This window comes from Pteropus medius, unplaced genomic scaffold (genome assembly GCF_902729225.1).
Source record: "Pteropus medius unplaced genomic scaffold, Ma_sr-lr_union100, whole genome shotgun sequence".
Taxonomy (NCBI): domain Eukaryota; kingdom Metazoa; phylum Chordata; class Mammalia; order Chiroptera; family Pteropodidae; genus Pteropus; species Pteropus medius.
In genome coordinates, this window is record NW_024345020.1 from 17229 (window position 1) to 27596 (window position 10368).

A 10368-nucleotide genomic window follows, 5' to 3' on the forward strand; every position below is an offset into this window, starting at 1 on the left:
TGTATTTGCCGCAAGTGAGCAATTTCTCGAAAGTCTACACTTTTGGCTCAAAATGAACGTGAACTGAGCGTGTAATGCCAGAGTTCCCATATATATATGTGCATATATATATTCATATATATATATTCATATATATGCACATATATATATGGTGGATTTTTAGAATAAAAGGCTGTGTTGCACTCAGGTCTTTAGGGAAGGCAGGCCGTTCCAATGACATCCGCTTTCCCAGACGGTGGACACAGGGGGTTCCAGAGCCACAATGAGACAGTGTCGCAGCTCATCCAAGAGGTCTTGGGGCTACGTCCTGAGGACTCTCTTCCTTCCTGCTTTTTGAATTTGATATCAGACCTCTGGACTGGAGCAGACACCTCCCGCTCCTTCACCTTTCTGCCTGGGCTGCTTGTGATGATTCCTGTATACTCACTCAAATTTCAGAAAACTGAGTCTCATACACGTGATCACACAGCTAATAAGTGACAGAGTCAGATACAGGCCAACAGGTGTCTGAAGTTTCCCAAACTGACCTCTTTCTACCAGGCGAAGGATGCCATTTTGGCTTCTTCCTAGACAAGGATGGAGGGGTACATGGGACGATGGAAGGGCGGCCATAGCATCTCTGGGCACACTGCCTGTGGGTGGCCCTGAAGTCTGCATGAGGATACACAGAGGAATTAGACCCATTTTCTGTCCCAAGGAGCTCAAAGGGACCCTGAGTGCTTGTCAAACGTATGTACCCAACTACCCGCAGAGGACTGAACATTCCCCGCAAAGCCCCAGGGCCTGACGTGCCTGTGTATTTGCCTCAAGTGAGCAATTTCTCGAAAGTCTGCACTTTTGGCTGAAAATGGACGTGAACTGAGTGTGTAATGCCAGAGCTCCTATACATATATATGCAAATATACATATGGTGCATGTTTAGAAAAAAAGGCTGTGTTGCCCTCAGGTCTTTAGGGAACACTGGCCGTTCCAAGCTCATCCGGCTTCCCGGAGGGTGGACACAGTGGGTCCCAGAGCTACAATGAGACAGTTTCTCATCTCATCCAAGAGGCCCCGGGGCTCCTTCCTGAGGCCTCTCTTCCTTGCTGCTTTTTCAATTTGATATCAGACCTCTGGACTGGAGCAGACACCTCCCGCTCCTTGACGTTTCTGCCGGGGCTGCTCGTGATGGTTCCTGTATAGTCATTCAAAATTCAGAAAACTGAGTCTCATACACGCGATCACACAGTTAATAAGTAACAGAGTCACATACAGACCAACAGGTGTCTGAAGTTCCCCAAACTGACCTCTTTCTACCAGGCGAAGGATGCCATTTTGGCTTCTTCTTGGACAAGGATGTTGGGGCACATGGGACGATGGAAGGGCGGCCTAAAGCAACCCTGGGCACATTGTCTGTTGGTGGCCCTGAAGTCTGCATGAGGATACACAGAGAAATTAGACACATTTTCCGTCCCAAGGAGCTCAGTGGTACCCTGAGTGCTTGTCAAACGTATGTACTCAACTACCCGCAGAGGACTGAACATTCCCCACAAATCCCCAGGGCCTGACAAGCCTGTGTATTTTCCGCAAGTGAGCAATTTCTTGAGAGGCTGCATTATGGCTCAAAATGGACGAGAACTGAGTGTGTAATGCTAGAGCTCCCATATATATATGTGCATATATATGAATATATATGCACATATGTATATGGTGGGTTTTTAGAAAAAAAGGCTGTGTTGCTCTCAGGTCTTTAGGGAAGGCAGGCTGTTCCAAGCACATGTGGATTCCCGGAGGGTGGACACAGGGGGTCCCAGAGCCACAATGAGACAGTTTCTCAGCTCATCCAAGAGGCCCTGGGGCTCCAGCCTGAAGCCTCTCTTCCCTGCTGCTTTTTCAATATGATATCAGACCTCTGGACTGGAGCAGACACCTCCCGCTCCTGTACCTTTCTGCCTGGCCTGCTTGTGATGGTTCCTGTATACTCACTCAAAATTCAGAAAACTGAGTCTCACACTCCTGATCACACAGCTAAGTGACAGAGTCACATAAAGCCCCACAGGTGTCTGAAATTTCCCAAACTGACCTCTTTCTACCAGGTGAAGGATGCCATTTTGCCTTCGTCCTCGACAAGGATGGAGGGGCACATGGGACGATGGAAGGGCGGCCCAAAGCATTGCTGGGCACGCTGTCTGTGGGTGGCCCTGAAGTCTGCATGAGGAGACAGAGAGGAATTAGACACATATTCTATCCCAAGGAGCTTATGGGACCCTGTGTGCTTGTCAAAGGTATACACCCAACTACGCGCAGAGGACTGAACATTCCCTACAAAACCCAGGGCCTGACAAGCCTGTGTATTTGCCGCAAGTGAGCAATTTCTCGAAAGTCTGCACTTTGGTTCAAAATGAACGAGAACTGAATGTGTAATGCCAGAGCTCCCACATATATATGTGCATATATATGAATATATAAGCCCATATGTATATGGTGGATTTTTAGAAAAAAAAGGCTGTGTTGCCCTCAGGTCTTTAGGGAAGGCAGGCCGTTCCAAGCACATCCGCCTTCCCGGAGGGTGGACACTGGGGATCCCAGAGCCACAATGAGACAGTGTCCCAACTCATCCAAGAAGCCCCGGGGCACCATCCTGAGACCTCTCTTCCTTCCTGCTTTTTCAATTTGATATCAGACCTCTGGAATGGAGCAGACACCTCCTGCTCCTTCACGTTTCTGCCGGGGCTGCTCTTAATGGTTCCTGTACACTCATTCAAAATTCAGAAAACTGAGTCTCTTACACGTGATCACACAGTTAATAAGTGACAGAGTCACATACAGAGCAACAGGTGTCTGAAGTTTCCCAAACGGACCTCTTTGTACCAGGTGAAGGATGCCATTTTGGCTTCCTCCTCGACAAGCATGGAGGGGCCCATGGGACGATGGAAGTGCGGCCCAAAGCATCGCTGGGCAGGCTCTCTGTGGTTGGCCCTGAAGTCTGCATGAGGATACACAGAGGAATTAGACACATTTTCTGTCCCAAGGAGCCTAATGGGACCCTGAGTGCTTCTCTAACGTATGTACACAACTATCCGCAAGGACTGAACATTCCCCACAGTGTCCCAGGTCCTGACAAACCTCTGTATTTGCCACAAGTGACCAATTTCTCAAAAGTCTGCACTTTTGGCTCAAAGTGGACGTGAACTGAGTGTTTAATGCCAGAGCTCCCAGATATATATATCCATATATATGAATATATATGCCCATATATATATGGTGGATTTTTAGAGAACAAGGTTGTGTTTCCCTCCGGTCTTTAGGGAAGGCAGGCCGTTCCAAAACGTCTGCCTTCCCAGAGGGTGGACACAGGGGGTCCCAGAGCCACAAGGAGACAGCGTTCCAGCTCATCCAAGAGGCCTTGGGGCTCAGTCCTGCGGCCTCTCTTCCTTGCTGCTTTTTAAATTTGATATCAGACCTCTGAACTGGAGCAGACACCTCCCGTTCCTTCACCTTTCTGCCGGGGCTGCTCGTGATGGTTCCTGTACACTCTTTCAAAATTCAGAAAACTGCGTCTCATACACGTGATCACACAGCTCATAAGTGACAGAGTCACAGACAGGCCAACAGGTGTCTGAAGTTTCCCAAACTGACCTCTTTCTACCAGGTGAAGGATGCCATTTTGGCTTCCTCCTCGACAAGAATGGAGGGGCCCATGGGACGATGGAAGGGCGGCCCAAAGCATCCCTGGGCACACTGTCTGTGGGTGGCCCTGAAGTCTGCATGAGGATACACAGAGGAATTAGACACATTTTCTATCCCAAGGAGCTCAATGGGACATTGCGTGCTTGTCAAACGTATGTACCCAACTACCCGCAGAGGACTGAACATTCCCTACAAAACCCAGGGCCTGACGTGCCTGTGTATTTGCCACAAGTGAGCAATTTCTCAAAAGTCTGCACTTTTGGCTCAAAATGGATGTGAACTGAGTCTGTAATTCCAGACCTCCCATATGTATATGAATATATATGCACATATATACATGGTGGATTTTTAGAAAAAAAGGCTGCTTTGCCCTCAGGTATTTAAGGAAGGCAGGCCGTTCAAAGCACATGCGCCTTCCCGGATGGTGGACACAGGCGTTCCCAGAGCCACAATGAGACAGTGTCCCAGCTCATCCACGAGCCCCAGGGCTACGTCTTGAGGCCTCTCTTCGTTCCGGCTTTTTCAATTTGATATCAGACCTCTGGACTGGAGCAGACACCTCCCGCTCCTTCACCTTTCTGCCGGGGCTGCTTGTCCTGGTTCCTGTACACTCATTCAAAATTCAGAAAACTGAGTCACATACATGTGATCACACAGCTAATAACTGACAGAGTCACATACAGCCCCACAGGTGTCTGAAGTTTTCCAAACTGACCTGTTTCTCCCAGGATAAGGATGCCATTTTGGCTTCCTCCTCGACAAGGATGGAGGGGCACATGGGACGATGGAAGGGCGGCCGAAAGCATCGCTGGGCACAGTGTTTGTGGGTGGCCCTGAAGTCTGCATGAGGATACAGAGAGGAATTAGACACATTTTCTGTCCCAAATAGCCCAATGGGACCCTGACTGCTTGTCAGACGTATGTATACAACTACGCGCAAGGACTGAACATTCCCCACAAAGCCCCAGGGCCTGACAAGCCTGTGTATTTGCCGCAAGTAAGCAATTTCTCGAAATTCTTCACTTTTGTCTCAAAATGGACGTGAACTGAGTGTGTAATGCCAGAGCTCCCATATAAATATATATGTGCATATATATTCACATATATATGCACATATATATGCTGGTTTTTTAGAAGAAAAGCCTGTGTCGCCCCCAGGTCTTTAGGGAAGGCAGGCCGTTCCAAGCACATCCACCTTTCCAGAGTGTGGACACTGGGGGACCCAGAGCGACAATAATACATAGTCCCAGCTCATCCAATAGGCCCTGGGGGTCCTTCCTGAGGCCTCTGCTCCTTCCTTCTTTCACTATCTAAAAAGAAACTTCTGGACTGGAGCAGATCTATCCCCGGTAACTTTTCTTCCTGGGATGGTCTTGGGTTTCCGGGGATGCTCATTCAAAAATAAGTCAACTAAGTCTCAGAGAGGAGATCACACGCCTAATAAGTGACAGAATCAGAGTGTGGACACAGGGCCTTCCAGAGCCAGAATTCGACCTGGTCCCTTCTCATCCAAGAGGCCTGAGACCCCGGCTGTGTCCCCGCCTCCCCGTATTCTGTCCTAGCTGCTGCTCAGTACCCAGAGACCCCGGCTTTGAACCAAGACCCCAGACACCCCATCTCAGAACCCAGAGGTCTCAGGTCGCTATACAGGAGTCGGCACCCGGCCAGCCCTGATGTCACCGACAGCAGCCTCAGGGTCCCCCCAGGCAGCGGACCATGCTCTGAGAAACCCCTGTCCACCATACCGCCAGAGACTTCCTGTGCAGAATCTCTACACCGACCCCACAGGCTGCTCACTACCACCCCACAGTTCCCCCGTCACGCTGCTTTAGAGTATTGGAGTTTTCCTTAAGCCTGAACCCCAACCTGTCCCCCAATCACACACATGCCCAGAAATGCACACGGGTGCCAACGCCAGCCCCTCCTTCTCAGTTCTCACATCTCCCCGCTCCGCCCCTGCTCTGCAGTCAGAAGCTGAGGGACCCCAAGGGCAAATATGTTTCTTTACAAAACTCACAGCCCCTCCCAGCATGCGATGCCTGGGGGAGCAGGAGGCGCTGGGGCCTCACAGGCCTGAGATCCCAGGAGCATCAACCTCACCCCCAGCCACATCTGAAGGCGGGGAGGGCACAGAGGGTCAATGCTCCCTCTCCAAGGTCACGACCGCGTGTCCAGTCGGCTCATGGATTCCTGCAAAGGCCTGCAGATGGCTGTGTCTGTTTCGGCCACGTCAGCGCCTGGTGGCCAGCGCTGTGTTCTGTGACACCGGGCATGGGCGTGGAGGGCCGTGAGGGGCCTGAAGCTGCGCGCAGCTCCGGGGCCTATTTGCTGCCCTCGGACCACCCCGGCGGACTACGGGGCAGGCGAGGGAGAGATGTGGAGTCCCGGGCTCACCTTTGACCGGTCCCCAGCCCCCAGCATTGGCCAGGCATCTCTCAGGGCCGTCGCGTTCCACGGGGGTGAACTGCTGCGGCTGCGGGACGCATGAAAGGGCTCAGGCCCCCTCCCTCTGTCCCTGCCCCCTAAATCCCACTGCAACTTCTGAACCTAAGGACCTCGGAAAAAAAAAGGGCTGACACTTACATGAAATGACTTTGTATATACACTGAAACCCTCAGAGGCGAATATCGTTAGGACCATCCACAGGTAACTGAGAAGCTGAGGTACTAAGAGGCAGGATATAAACTGCTGCGTGTTCAAACCCGGCTCCTCCTCCAACCACCTGTGAGAATGAGGCAATTGGGCACATGTGGTGGGGTGAGGAGCTGGGTTTGAACACGGCGCAATTGAAGACCAGAGCAGGTGCTCTTAACCAGCGTCCTCTGCTGCCGCCCCACACCCCCGCTCCCTTTCCATACAATGGTCTTGAAATACTCTGCACCTGACCCCAAGAAAAAAGTCAGGATGGTGGGGACAGCGGCTTCTGATGCTTTACGCTGCCCCGTCCTCCTCCAGAACTGACGAAAGACGCTCAGGATATGGAGTCACCCCAAGGAGCTCCACGGAACCCAGAGTGCTTGTCAAACGTCTGTACCCAACGACACGCAGAAGATTGAACATTCCCTACAAAGCCCCAGGGCCTGGGAAGCCTGTGCATTTGCCGCAAGTGAGACATTGCTCGGAAGTTTGTAATTTTGGCTCACAATGGACGTGAACTGAGTGTGTAATGCCAGAGCTCCCATAAATATCTGCGCATATATATATGTGCAGATATATATGGGCGTCGATATGAATATATATATGAATATATATGCACGTATATATATATATATGGTTGTTTTTAGAAGAAAAGGCTGTCTCGCCCCCAGGTCTTTAGGGAAGGCAGGCCGTTCCAAGCACATCCGCCTTCCCGGAGGGGGGACACAGGGGATCCCAGAGTCACAATTCCACATAGTCCCAGCTCATCCAAGAGGCCCCGGGGCTCTTTCCTGAGGCCTCTGCTCCTTCCTGCTTTCTCAATTTGAAATGAAACTTCTGGACTAGAGCAGACACGTCCTCAACTGCAACTTTCTGCCTGGGATGGTCGTGGGGGTCCGTGGATACTCATGCAAAATTAAGCAAACTAAATCTCAGAGAGGTGATCACACAGCTAATAAGTGACAGAATCAGAGTGTGGACACAGGGGCTTCCAGAGCCACAACTCAACCTGGTCCCTTCTCATCCAAGAGGCCCAGTGGCTGCTTCCTGAGGCCTCTCTTCCTTCCTGCTTTTTCAATGTGATATCAGACCTCTGGATTGGAGCAGACACCTCCCTCTCCTTCACCTTTCTGCCTGGGCTGCTCGTGATGGTTCCTGTACACTCTTTCAAAATTCAGAAAACGGAGTCTCATACACATGATCACACAGCTAATAAGTGACAGAGTCAGATACAGGCCAACAGGTGTCTGAAGTTTCCCAAACTGACCTCTTTCTACCAGGCGAAGGATGCCATTTTGGCTTCTTCCTAGACAAGGATGGAGGGGCACATGGGACGATGGAAGGGCGGGCCATAGCATCCCTGGGCACACTGTCTGTGGGTGGCCCTGAAGTCTGCATGAGGATTACAGAGAGGAATTAGACATATTTTCTGCCCCAAGGAGCTCAATGGGACCCTGAGTGCTTGTCAAAATTATGTACCCAACTACCCGTGGAAGATTGAACATTCCCCCACAAAGCCCCAGGGCCTGGGAAGCCTGTGCATGTGCCCAAGTGAGAAACTTCTTGGACACCGGCCACCGCACCAGACAACGCTTTGCCCCGAGACCTCGCCCTCCGCCCAGCGCCCTCCGTCCTTTGGGCTCAGCTCCTCGGTGCCCAGAAAAGGAAGGGCCCGGAGCGGAGGGACGTAACAGCCCAAGGCTGGCTGCAGGAGAGCAGGTGGAGACGGGCGGTGGCTCGGGGCGCACGGACGTTCCTGCAGCCCTTGGGTCGGTCGCCTGCCCCGGGTGCTGGAGGTAGCAAGCGGGCAGGGCCCGGGGGCGTCCAGGGGCACCTTGGCTGGAGGGCGGCAAAAGGAGGGGGCGGCAAAAGGGTATGGCACCCGGTATTCCCAGGCGGTCTCCCATGCGAGTTCTAAGAAGCCCCATCCTGCTTAGCTTCCGAGATCGGGCGCGTTCAGGGTGGTGTGGCCGTATACGGGAGAGGCTGTCGCCTGCCGCCCCAAGAGCTCGAGCCCGGCCTCCCGGGCGCCGGAGACGCCCGCGCCTGCACCTCACTCTTGCAGGGGTGCGGGGCTTCCGCCGGCGAGGCGGCGGCGATCGAGCGCCAGCCGCGCTAAGGCATCGCGCGTGGGCCTTGGCCGGTTCGCGGCGGCGCCGGAGGTCCGGGTGGGCGCTCTCGAAACCCGGGCCTCCCCAGTCTTGGCTGCTCGGCAGGACCCCGGTCCGGGCGTGGCCCGCCATGCTCTCGGCCACCGGCGCACCTAGGCACCTGCGGCCCGGCTAAGTCCGGGCTCCGGCCCTGACCCAGACGCACTCCTCCCCTGCAATCCCCGCCGAGCAGTACCGGACCTGGACCTGCCCAAACACACACGGAGCCCCCGGCCACACCCCGAGCCATCGCTTGGGACGGATGCAGCCCTCGGCCTGCACCGGGACCAGGGACCCGCCCCGTCCGCTACCTCTCGCCTTCACATCGACTCTCTGCATCGAGACAGAGAGGGAGACAGAGAGACAGAGAGACAGGGAGAGCTGAGAGCCAGACGGACAGAGAAACCGAGAGACAGAGGGAGTGACAGGGAGGGAAGGAGAAAGGAGGACACCGGTCGCCACGGCGGGAGGCCCAGTGACAGCCACGAAGGGCGGGGGGACGGGAACGGGGTCGCTGGGGAACGGGAGCAGCGCGCGAGCTACCTGGGGTCAGACACACAGAGAGAGATGCTGAGGAGGAAAGGGACAGAGGCCAAGAGACGACAGAGGCGACCCCGCGCGCGACAGAGGCGAGCCCGTGCCCGCCACGCACAGAGCCGGACGGGCCCCGCAGACGAGCGCACCGACGCGCAGAGCCGGACCCCGACTGTGACCCCGAAACCCTGCGCCGCCCTGAAGAGGCCGCTTCCCCAACAGAGGGTGGTCGTTCTGGGGCTGGGCTCGGGCGGGGAGGCGGCTCGTGTCGCGCGCCCAGTGCCCGGGGCCCCAGGACAGGCCCGGCCGCCGGGGCTTCAGGGAGTCTCGTGCTGCTCCGAATCCCGCCTGGGGTCCCGCCGCGGAAAAGGGCTCCCCGGAGTGTGAGTGTGTGAGTGTGTGTGAGTGTGAGTGTGAGTGACTGTGTGAGGTGGAGGGGCGAGGTAAGGGGTGCTGTGAGCGTGTGAGTGAGGCGTGTACTTCATGGTGTGTGTGTGTGAGAGGTGTAAAAAGGGAGTGGATGTGTGAGTGTGTTTCCAGAGTGTGAGTGGGGTGTCTGTGAGTTAGAGGTCTGGTGTGTGTGTGAGTGTGTGAGGCATGATAGTGTGAGTGTGCAGGTTTGTGTGTGTGTCATTTAGGCACGCAGGTAGTGAGGCAAGCAGCAGGTGGTGAGGTGAGAGTGAGTGAGTGTGTGTGTGTGGTAAATAAGGCAGGTGGTCACCACCGCGTGGTCTGTGCCGAAATGGATCTCCTCACAAGGCATCACGCCTGCTACCGTGGCGCTTCTGCCACGCTGGCCTCCCACGTGCTGGCCATTGTCCCTGCCCCCGCCCCGGGTTAAGGCCAAGGCTGCCTCACAGCCAATCATCCAGGCACCTGGTCAGTCCGGGTGACATGGGAGGAGGCGCGGCACGAGACCAGAGGCTCATATGGCTGTGGCAGGGTGGGTGATCGTGGTCGTGTCCCATGTCATGGGATTACAAAAGACTCCCTCAGAAGGCAGGGTCACAGATTCTCCCATGGTCCCAGGGGTTCTCCTGCCCCGCGGAGCCCAGGAAGGGAAGGGCCCGGAGCGGAGGGAGGTAACGGCCCAGGGCTGGCTGCGGGAGAGCAGGTGGAACCCGGTGGTGGCGCGGGACGCAAGGACGTTCCTGCAGCCCTCGCGCTCGGTCGCCTGCCCGGAACGCGAGCGAGCGAGCAGGGCCCGGAGGCATGCAGGGGCACCCTGGCTTGAAGGCCGCAAAGGTGGGGGTGGCAGAAGCCTACAGCACCCGGTGTTCGCAGGCGGTCTCCCATGCGAGTACTAAGCAGGCCCGACCCTGCTTAGCTTCCGAGACCAGATGAGATCGCGCGCGTTCAGGTTGCTATGGCCTTAGAC

General features: G+C 54.9%; 1 long non-coding RNA gene and 1 pseudogene across 1 annotated transcript; both read right to left on the bottom strand.

Moving 5' to 3' along the window:
* Window positions 1-896: 896 nt before the first annotated feature.
* LOC120610998 (uncharacterized) lies at window positions 897-2100 on the bottom strand. Its single transcript, XR_005655052.1, has 3 exons — window positions 2063-2100; window positions 1287-1411; window positions 897-1174 (listed from the first exon to the last, which is right to left on the bottom strand). It is a non-coding gene; the product is annotated as an uncharacterized LOC120610998 (long non-coding RNA).
* Window positions 2101-10249: 8149 nt separating this feature from the next.
* Window positions 10250-10368, bottom strand: LOC120611000 (uncharacterized; annotated as a pseudogene).